Below are 12,364 nucleotides of genomic sequence, written 5' to 3' on the forward strand. Positions count from 1 at the left end.
CCCAATTTGACAACAGACAAAGCACATCTCATAAATGCAGGATAACAACACTCAGGTATCAGCTAATGGTCTCTCCTGAGAATATAAAGGTACCAGTGATCAGGGCCGGATATGACGTTCTGGAAGGGAGGCCAGACTTAACCTGTCACACTGGGGGTCTTTGGGGCTGCCTGTACTAATTCTTGAGAAGATGACCCTAGGTGTTTTACAGGGCCAGGTAATGATGGCTCATGTCTTGGGTAGGACTTGAAGTGACCACAGAAGTATTCTCTGGACTGAACTTAAAGAAGGCCATGGGCCTGATCTGTTTGAAGATGGAAGAGGACGGGTGGGCAAGGATTCCCTTTTGCAGTAGGGGCTAGCATACTTGGAGGAAGAACAGGGGAGTGTCAGCGAGTATTCTAATATAGGGTGGTCCAGATCTAATTATGCAATTTTCATTAACGCTATAACTTATTAAATGGAAAATGACCCAAAAAATCCTGGACCATCAAGAAGTGTGTGAACTGACGACATGAAGAATGACCTTCGCGCCAAACTGGAATCATCCCCGCATAAATCAAAGTCATCCAGACGATCTGGATCTGCATAATTAGATCTGAACCACCATATAGTAGGAGAGTGGAGCAGCCATCCCACAGGTAGGATACAGACATTGCTGTCTAGGAAGGCCCATAGAGGGTTGAGTTATTGCTTAAACACTTCTCCCTGTGTGCTTCAGTGTTTAAGATAAACTGCCCCACCTTATTTACCTGGACCCCCTTGCTTGTTTATCTGGGTTTGAGTTCTGCTTTAACTCCCATGCAGTTCATAAGACACTTAATGTTAATGCAGGTTGCATTTGTACAATAATTCCTCTGAGGTTTCATGCCACCATTAGGACTATGTACACTCTTCCTGATCTGTCGTCCTTCTAAATGGTCCTGTCCCAGGTTTGCTGGTGGGGGTCCCTGACCCCACACCCCTTTCTGTGTGGAAGTATTACACATGCTGGTGACCAGGCCCCTCTCGAACTTCAACCGCTGTTCAGACAGTGCTCTTGTCCACTTTCTAGCCATGGTCTGTCGAGGACAAAGGTGTACAATATTGCTTGCTAGAGTAAGGATTCATCTTTTCACTTATACAGAGGCCAGGTACTCTTATAACTTATGTCTGATTTGACCATCTTTATAGGCAGAGGGTTAATGGTGCCCCTAGACCACCTTGATTAATAAGGGAGTCTCCCTTGAAGTTAGATATGGATTATTACTTGAAATATTTGCCATCTAAGAGCATATCCTTGAAGGTATAAGCACGTTGATATTAGTATATGCTATCTAAGACTGGGGGGCACAAAGAGTTTACCCTTTAAATTATTAGCAGGTTGATAATAGTATTAGATGTCATCTATGAATAGGGAGGTTGGTCCACCTTGAAGGTTCGTATTGTGTTCTGAAAAGTAACTTATGAATGCTATGAAATGACTTCAATTTTTTTTGTCTGGTGAGAAAACCCCCACATATGATACAACGTTTGATGCTCCATGATGTCTAATTATGCAAGATGTCAAGCTTTTTGGTGTTCCTCTCCTATTTTTGGCCCTTTTGACACGAACAACACTCATTTTTAGGTCATGTTTTGTGCTGGAAATTACACCGTTATGATAAAGAGTAAACCAATACGTGTCTTCAGCAAAATTGATCAGACGGACTTGAAGTTGTGCATTCCACATCGACTGGCCTCGGGGTGACCTCACCACCCTAGCGGGATACACAAGAGGTCAAAATGACTCTTCTTCACACAACTTTAGCGATATACGCATGTGAAGTGTTGTTTTATGCTCTTTTGAGATTGCTGATCACAAATAATTTTTAATATTTGTGAATCTTTACTGGTGGCCCAAGCCCTCTAAAAGCCACTCCCAGAAGGTTAAGAAACATAATTTCAAAAATAAGCACATAAGAGTATCATTTTAGAGTTTTTTAAAGATCAGTGATTACGAATGTGATGATATTTTTGATTTCTGATCCTTTCCTAGGGATCTACCCCTCTGTGGACTTAATCAAGAATATTTTGACTTTAAACATTTAAATGGAAGCAGACATTTTTAATAAATTAAATGTTTTGTGCAATTATTTTTGTTTTTATTATGTACAGTTACATGAAAAAAAAAACATTTGCCCCTTGTCCATTTCCCCTGTTTTTGCCTATTCATATCACTTGTCCTATGTCCTAAGTCCTGGGATACACTTGTTTGCTCTCCTCTGCACCGTTTCAAGTCTTTCTTGTAGTGTGGTGATCAGAACTACACACTATGATTGTGTGGTATACCAGTACTGCAAAAGTACTGAAAGGCCCACATTTAAAACCAGCACGGTACCAGAAGTAAACATCAGCTCTCCTCTCAATCCCTCTCCCTACGGATCTGCACTCCGGACATTGAGTTGTTAGCGGTCGGATTACACCCATACTGTATGTCCAGGGAGTTCTCACATGTAATCTCCAGTGTTGGTTACATCCCCCCCATCAGCTAACGTGATGACCGGGTGTGATGTCGTCCACTTGGTCATCACAAGAATCCAATCCAAACACACGGATTCTTTCATCCTCATTTCCAGAGAAATTAATCACGTTTCCCTAAACCAGATGCTTAGTACCTTCATCCATTAAAATCAATAAAACTCTAAATTTAATGTATGCTAATGTTAAAGAGGCATAGAGTTGTACAGCCATTCCACCTCCTAGCCCTTTATGTGCCACTTGTGAAGAGGCAGTCGGCCACTGTCAGGACCGAGAGGATGTGGTCAAAGGAAGCCAATGTGGCTCTGCGGGACTGTTTGGAGACAACAGATTGGGCTGTTCTTTGTGAGCCTCATTTGGAGGACATTGATGGTCTCATGGGTTTTGTGTTGCAGAATACATTTAACTTCTGTGTGGACAATGCTGTGCCTTTAAAATTTGTACTCTGCTTCCCTAACAACAAGCCATAGGTCACCAGAGACATTAAAGCTCTTCTAAATGAAAAGAAGAGAGCATTTAGGTCAGATGATAGAGAAGCAATAAAGGGAGTACAGAAACGGCTGTCCATTAAAATAAAGAGGGGTAAGATAAAGCTGGAGCAAAAGCTGCAGCAGAACAACACCAGAGAGCTGTGGAAGGGTACAAGGACAATTGCTGGCTTCAATTCCAGCTGAAGGGGACTGCAGGTGACAGAGTAAAGACCAATGAGTTTAACCAGTTTTTTAACAGGTTTGACAACATGCCTTAGTCCAACCTGCCCTACTCCACTTCTGTGGCCAACAACGTACCCCCATTAGTGCCTTGTTAGCTCACTCACCTCATTACAGGGGAAGGGGTGTGTGGAATCACTGCCTCCACCCCACTTCTGTCCGCAATGCTGATACAAGCAAACCATCCATCACATTTACTGAAGACCAAATCATGAGAGAACCACACAGACTTCATGCTGCCAAGGCGGCAAGTCCTGTTGACATCAACTCATAGGTGCTCAAGATCTGTCCCTCACAGCTCTGTGGTGAGTTACTAAGCATTTTCAACATGAGCCGACCATTCAAAGGGTGCCAGTGCTGTGGAAAACATCCTAGTGCCCCATCTGACTACAGGCCAGTGGTACTCACCGCACACATAATTAATAGACTTGTCCTGGAAAAACTTCGCCCCTTCGCCTCCAATTTGCCTAACAGGTAAGGACTGGGGTTGACGATGCCATCATCTACCTGCTGCACCATGCCTGCAGCCACCTAGACAAGCCAGGAGGAACTCTTAGGATTATGTTCATTGATTTCTCATGTGCTTTTAACACCAGCCCGCCAGCTCGACTGGTGCGTAAGCTATTAGCAATGCAGATGGATGCTCCATTAGTTGCGTGGATCATGGACTATCTGACTGGAAGGCTGCAGTGTGTGTGGCTCAGGGCTGTGTGTCTGACACTGTGCTGTGTAGCACTGGTACTGGTACATAAGGCTCAGTTCTGTCATCGTTCATTTTCACCTTGTACACCACAGATTTTATCTACAACATGGAGGGCTGCCATCTGTAGAAATTCTCTGATGACACTGCACTGGTGATGAGACAGAATATAGGAAGGTAGGGGACAGTTTTGTTGATCGGTGGAAGCTGAATCAGCTGCGGGTCAACACCAGTAGAAGTAAAGAGCTGGTGGTGGATTTAAGAAGATCACGATTTCCAGTTACTCCCCTGTCTATTAGGGATGTGGAGATCACTCAGCACTACACCTATGTGGGGTGCATATGAACACTAAGTTAGACAGGTCCAAGAACTCACTGGTCATATACACGAAGGGTCAAAGTAGGCTCAGATCTTTTAGGGTCTCAACAAGATGCTGTGGACATTTTATGAGTATGTGGTAGCCAATGCTATTTTTCTCACTGTGGCATGTTGGGGGCAGTAATATGAAACTGGCAGACATTAAAAGGCTAAACAAACTAATTCAGAAGGCTGTGGTAGGATGAGAAACTGGACAGCTTGGAAATTGGCAGATTGGAGAATGTTGTCTAGACTTTAGTTTATTATTGAAAATGCTAATCACTCCCTTTATAGTGTTGTGGTTGGACAGAGGAGTGTTTTTAGAAGTAGACTGACCAGCATCAAGTGCTCCACTGAACATCACAGGAAATCCTTCCTCCCCACAGCCATCAGACTCTGTAACTGCTGTTTCCTTTTGTGTAATGGATCAATGGATCACCCAATACCTTTTCAACTACTTAGATTTGCAATAACTTGTCTGTTTTTCTCACATGAATAACCTTTTCTTCTCAGAATGTGTAATATCTTCACTTAACATGCAATATTATTATGAGAAGTACTTCAAGCACAGACTGATATTACTGTCTAGTATACTAGGAATTTTGTAACCTACTACCATGCATACTATTTATTGTATTTCATTACCATGTACCTGTAGAGCTTAGTGAATGATGATTTCCACCCATCCATCCATTATCCAACCCGCTATATCCTAAATACAGGGTCACGCAGGTCTGCTGGAGCCAATCCCAGCCAACACAGGGCGCAAGGCAGGAAACAAACCCCGGGCAGGGTGCCAGCCCACCACAGAGCACACACACAGCCACACACACTAGGGATTTAGAATTTAGAATAGCTCTTAGAATAGTCGGGTGCGTTAATGCATCCGAACTGCATGTCTGTGGACTGTGGGAGGAAACCCACGCAGACACGGGGAGAACATGCAAACTCCACGCAGGGAGGACCTGGGAAGCGAACCCGGGTGTCCTAACTGCGAGGCAGCAGCGCTACCACTGCGCCACCGTGCCGCCGAATGATGATTTACTGTACTTTGTTTGATATTTATATTCTATGTATATTTTCATTTTACATGTTTATTTTTTATACTTAGTGCTGTTACTTGTGTCTTTGTCTATGTGTACAGTTGTAACATAAACAATTTCCCTTAGGATTAATAAAGTTTACTGATATGATTTCAATTCTGTTTTTTTCCCTCGACTCTCGCTTTTGTAGTTGTGTAAAAATATTTGCTTCATAGAGTACACAAAATGAAACTACAAGCTGCAACGCACTCAGAACTTCACAGGGGAAATCTGAATTTTTATGGGGGATACTGAAGTAAAAATTTTAGTTAGTGCCAATCCAACACTATTGCAGGCAAACATCCAGATGCCATCTCACTAGTGCATTGTACAGTCTGAGCAGAACGGCCCTTGATTTATATTGAACAGTTTTAACAATATAACCTAACATTCTATTTACCTTTTTAATTGTTTCTGCACATTGCTTAGATGATGAAAATATCTTATCAACAAAGACCCCTAAATTCTTCCCTGATGTTGCTACCATCAGGACAATGTCTCCCATCTAGTGTTTATAACTGACATTCCTTTTCTACATTCAACTGCATTTTCCAATTGCTTGCCCAGTCCTAAAGCTGATCTCCAAACAAATTTATTTTAATGGAAAAGACAAGCCAAGTAAACAAAATGCACATTTTAAATGATCATTTGATTTATTGAAGAAAACAAAATCAATAACACCCATATCACCCATGGGAAAAAGTTGTTCCCTCCTAAACTTTATACTTGTTTGTGCCACCTTTAGTGGCAACAACTGCAATCAAAAGATCAGCCTTTGGCATCACCGTGGAAGCATTTTGGCACACTCTTCTCTAAGGATTGTTTTAACTCAGATATGTTGAAGTGTTTTGGACCATGAAATGCCAATTTAAGGCCTACCTCAGTATCTCAATGGGGTTCAAGTCAGGACTTTGACTAAGACACTCCAAAACCTTCATTTTGTGCTTTTCTCATCCAATCAGAGGAGAACTTGCTCTTGTGCCTTGGATCATTGTCCTGCCACATAATCCAACTGCACTTGATCTTCAGATCCCAGAGTGATGACCTGACATCCTCCTTCAGTACTTTATAGTAGAGAGTTGAATTCATGCTTCTCTCGATTAGGCGTGGAAGCAACAAAGCTTCCACACACCGTCACACTATCACCACCATGTTTTATATAGTGGAAAGCTCTGGGCGAGATGTAACAGGTCTTCCACTTTTGACTCATCGGTCCACAGAACATTATCCCAAAGGTTATGGGGGTAATAAAGGTGTTTTTTGGAAAATGTTAAACAAGTCTTTATGTTCCTTATGTTTAAGCAGAGGTTTTCGCCTTGCAATTCTCTCATGAGTACCATTCTTGTCTAATGTAGCTCTAATGATGGAATCACAAACTGACGTTAATTGAGCTGAGAGAGGCATGCAGTTCCTTAGATGTTTGTCTGGGTTTTTAATAGGCCTGCCACTCCTGGGCAGATTTACCACTGTTACCAAGTTTTCTCCATTTGGAGATAACACCTTTCATGTTGGGTCGCTGGACTCGAGGGTTTTAGAGATTGCTTTGAAACTCTTTTCTAACTGATATATTTCAGAAACTTTCTCAGACCTTCTAGAAATTTTGTTTAGTCCAGGTATGGTGTGCTACTTGTTGAAACCTTTAAGTCAACTTCACATTGCTATAAAGATTCTTTTTTAGTGATGTTTAGATTCGACAGGGCTGGAACCATAATGCATGTGTGTGTCTGGTCTAATTTAATCTGTTATCTATAAAACTGGTTCATAGTGACTACATCTTTACATAGGTGACAACAGTTGTCGGTACACTTTTTCCTTCTATTAAATCAAATGATCATTTAAAAGCTGTGTGTTTTGTTTTCTCACAATGTCTTTTGTATTACGGTAAATTTGTTTGGAGATCAGAAACAATTAATTGTTAAAAATAAGTATCATTTATTTAATCTGTGTGTCATGGTAGCACCTGGTTTCTTCTGCCTATGTGGTGAATAAGACATCATTTTATTTGCATGTTGGGTCTTTCATGTTTGCAGGAAGTTAAATGATATACTGTATGGATTTATGACAACAAAAGTACACTTGTTGTAAGGGGTCCCCAAACATTTCTTGTGTACACCTGAAGTGAAACTCCAAAATGGCTAAATGGCATTGTCAAAACTTGAGAAGTGCAGTCATGCATCACCCTATAGGGCCTGGATTTAAGAAACTGTACCTGGAACTGGCAGCATGGCATCCTTATGGCTAAGGTGATAGGCTGTAAAACTCCGCCGTTGACTCGCTGCTTGTCCTGACCAGGTCACTGCATCGTCAGCACTCCTAGTTTAAAAACATGAAAACAATGATTGTGTACTTTATTTGTAAACTACATTGACATGATGAACACATCCAGAACGGCCCTGTAAAAATGGTTTGTATGATGTAAATAGGCGTAATCAGAGGACGAAGGCAGTCTAACAATTCACACGTTACGACAGACAGTACGAAGGCTTTATTAAGTGTCTAAATGTGATCAGGGCTGGAATGGCGGCAGGTGGAGTAGCACACACCAGCTTATTTGGATTGTAGTGACTCACCAAGTGGAGCAAGAAAAGAGAACCAAAATTAAGGAGATGACTTTTGGATAATGTGGATATCATAAATGAGTTGATCTGATGATGGAAACTTGGGTGATCTTCTGTTCATTTGAGCAGATAGAAAAAATATATGTGGTATTCTGTGGGGATCAGGGTGTGAGCTTTTGTAATATAAATAAAGTCTTCAGTCATGTTAGGATCAGTCCACTTATCCACACACCTTAGGTTTGGGAATACTATGAACAACAGCTTTATTCATAAAATAAATGGATTCATTTGACTGTCCACCTGAAGGTTCCTAAAGTTGGCTCCACGGATGATCCTTCCACACTTTATTCACATACAGTATGTTGCGGCTCTCAGGCTTGAAAAAGTGCAAGTACACTTCACTTCTGCAGCTAAACTTTTGCCACTCATTCACAACTGTCAGCATTTTACTTGTTAATATTAAGCAAGCAAGGACGACATACAAAACCTTGATGTCTGGCCATTCAACACTATAGATAATATAATATTGGGGTTCTATATTTCACCATACACACTGTTTAACGTAATAAATTAGGAGTATTCAGTAGTTCAGCAGTTTTGAATCACAAACAAGATCGCCCGCCAATGGCCCACCTGCTCACGAGTAGCATTTCACACATTTCAACATTAAACTGCATTTTCCACTTGCTTGCCCAGTTCTGAAGCTGATGTCCAAACAAATTTAGTTTAATACAAAAGACAACCTGAGTAAGCACAATGTAACTTTCATTTAATCATTTGATTTGTTTGAAGGAATAAAAGAATGAGAGTTAAGTGGTAATGGATTCCAGAGTGCAAAGAGCAAAGATGGTGGCTGTTCAAGCAGAATAACTGGTTGTTAACAGTCAATGAAGTGGGAAGCTAAGAGAGGAACCTGCTGTGCTTCTTGACACCCTCTCCTGTTGTGCTACAGATATCATTACATGGGAATCAAGTTGATTTCCTTGTAGGTAAAGCTTTAAGTAACCTGTGCCACTAAAGAGGGTACATAAAAACTGGACTAAAATAATTTTTTTGCCATGGATGAAGGAAGGGAGAATTTTAAGAGCTATTAAAGTGAGTAAGATGACTGAGAAAGAGGTGATGCCATTGTGAAAGCTCCAATATGGTCGTCCCCTCCCATTCAAACTTTGTTAGGAGTCAATTTCATTCCACAAGTGGATTCCCATTTGAGCTCAAAGAGAGGAGAAGTTACTTGTTTTAATATTATTTATGCATGAAAGAAAGGGATTGTAATTCCAAGGAAAAAATCCTTTCTATAATAGTAATAGCTATGTAACTATGTCAAGTGTAAAATTAATGTGGCGACCTTTATATCTTTGTTTGCAGGGATAGAGAATTTTAAACTTTACAATGATTGTTGCAGACTGTTCAAAAGAAGCATACGGTGGCTAGTGCTGTTTCATGAATAAGGCAGTGTGTGTTTTCAGATCCCATGCCTGGATGTTGTTACACAAACTGTATACACACACATATATATACACACACACACTGTGCTGCTCAAAAAAAAATTAAAGGAACACTTTTTATTCAGAGTATAGCATCAAGTCAATGCAACTTCTGGGCTATTGATCTGGTCAGTTAAGTAGCAGAGGGAGTTGTTAATCAGTTTTAGCTGCTTTGGTATTTATGAAATTAACAACCGGTGCACTAGAGGGGCAACAATGAGACAACCCCCTAAACAGGAATGGCTTAACAGGTGGAGGCCACTGACATTTTTCCCTCCTCATCTGTTTCTTCACTAGTTTTGCATTTGGCTACGGTCAGTGTCACTACTGGTAGCAAGAGGCGATACCAGGACCCTACAGAGGCTGCACAGGTAGTCCAGCTTCTCCAGGATGACACTGCCGGAAGGTTTGCTGGGTCTCCCAGCACAGTCTCAAGGGCATGGAGGAGATTCCAGGAGACAGGCAGTTACTCTAGGACAGCTGGACAGGGCCATTGAAGGTCCTTAACCCATTACCAGGACTGGTATCTGCTCCTTTGGGCAAGGAGGAACAGGATGAGCACTGCCTGAGCCCTACAAAATCACCTCTAGCAGGCTGTTCAAAAGAAGCATACGGTGGCTAGTGCTGATATGATATGGATGATATTGTCAGACCCTATGCTGGTGCAGTGTGCCCTGGGTTCCTCCTGGTGCACAACAATGCCTGGCCTCATGTGGTGCAAGTATGCAGGCAGTTCCTGGAGGAACCAGTGGCCTGCTAGAGGTGATTTTGGTCTCTGACCAAACAATCAGAAACAGACTTCATGAGGGTGGCCTGAGGGCCCAACGTCCTGTAGCGGGGCCTGTGCTCACTGCCCGGCACCATGGAGCTGAATTGGCATTTGCTATAGAATACCAGAATTGGCAGGTCCACCACTGGCACCCTGTGCTTTTCACAGATGAGAGCAGGTTCACCCTGAGCACATGTGACAGATATGAAAGGGTCTGGAGAAGCCGTGGAGAACGTTATGCTGCCTGTAACATCGTTCAACATGACCGGTTTGGTGGTGGGTCAGTGATGGTCTGGTGAGGCATATCCATGGAGGGACGCACAGACCTCTACAGGCTAGGCAACGGCACCTTGACTGCTATTAGGCATCGGGATGATATTGTCAGACCCTATGCTGGTGCAGTGTGCCCTGGGTTCCTCCTGGTGCACAACAATGCCTGGCCTCATGTGGTGCGAGTATGCAGGCAGTTCCTGGAGGATGAAGGAATTGATGAAGGCTCCCACGCTCACCTGATCTAAATTCAATAGAACACCTCTAGGACATTATGTTTCAGTCCATCCATGGCCGCCAGGTTACACCTCAGACTGTCCAGGAGCTCAGTGATGCCCTGGTCCAGATCTGGGAGGACATCCCCCAGGACATCATCCCTCGTCTCATTAGGAGCATGCCTCGACGTTGTCAGGCATGCATACAAACACGTGGGGGCCATACAAACTATTGAGTACGATTTGGAGTTGCTGCAATGAAAGTTTGACAAAATGGACTCGCATCATTTTTTCACTTTGATTGTCACAGTGTCTTTGAATTCAGCCCTCTGTAGGTTGATCATTTTCATTTCCATCAAATGATGTGGCATCCTTTCGTTCCTAACACATTACTCAGTCCATATCAGTGTAGATATCCTGCAGAATATTTTTCCCATTGAGATCTGATGTGTTTTCAAAGTGTTCCTTTAATTTTTTTGAGAAGTTTATATTATATATTTAGTTAGGAAACAGCGGATTGGATAATGGATGGATATATTATACTATATATATATATATATATATATATATATATATATATATATATATATATATATATATATATATAAAATGGTCACTTTTGCACGTCACACCCTACTTACAATTTAAAACAAGATCACGGAGATTTAACCTCTCAATTGTTTCAGTGCTTTTGGCAGACACACTTCATGTGCTTACAGCTCTTAAAAATGTAATAAGTTCTAGATGGCATGTCAACAACTAAGCGAAGAAGAAAGAGCAGCTATGTGCAAATTCTGAAAATAAGGAAAGTAATAATCAGCCCAGACCAAGTGGGATTGAAAACCTCATAGGTCAAATCAGGGTCAGAAATAAAAGACTTCATAAAGTCGTTCAAAAACGTTGGTGCAATACACATGCAGAGCAGGTTAGAGATTATGAAAGTAGTTAAATTCGAAAGTATCAAATAAAAGAAAGTAAAGATCGCATTAGCACAAACAAAATTATTACTCAGTGAAATAACGGAACAGCAAAAAGAGATTGAATATATGGACATAAGTGGTATGTCAGAAGTATGTAGATATTGTTTGGCTTTAAAGTCGGAGACTTGCAGATCGTCTAATTCATGTTGCTATCAGGGAAAAGTAGCGTTGCTTCCCAATGAAGAAGCGTATCGACGACAATGAAAAGATTTGTTAATTGGTGAAAGTTAAAACCACAAACACTACAGGCAAATATCCGAGTCTACAATAATCTATTCACGTTTGCATGATTCAATGCTCAAAACGCAGATTTACACAATAACGGACCATAAGCTATGAGAATCTGTGGTCCTGCAACAATTAAAGCTACGACAAGTTTAATTTCGAAGAAACCACAATTCAGTCGGTTGTATATTTATGATCAAGGAGAAGCGATGCAACATAAAATCGAAAGAGTAGGTAACAATTTCCATGAAAATTACAATCTCTTTAAATTGTATATCCAGATAACCAAACCCGGGGGTAGGCGAGCGAAGTGAGCAGGGGGTGAAGCCCCCTAGTATATATACAATATACGTGTGTGTGTGTGTATAGTTTCTACTTAATATTATGTTACATTGTTTGTTTTACTTTTAATTATATATTAATGCTTTTTATTTTCATTACTATACTGTATCAGTCAAGCTGCTGGTTTAATAGCCATTTGTCTATGAGAAATGTTTTTGTTTCCAGAGATT

The sequence above is a fragment of the Polypterus senegalus genome, chromosome 1 (assembly GCF_016835505.1).
Source record: "Polypterus senegalus isolate Bchr_013 chromosome 1, ASM1683550v1, whole genome shotgun sequence".
Lineage (NCBI taxonomy): Eukaryota > Metazoa > Chordata > Cladistia > Polypteriformes > Polypteridae > Polypterus > Polypterus senegalus.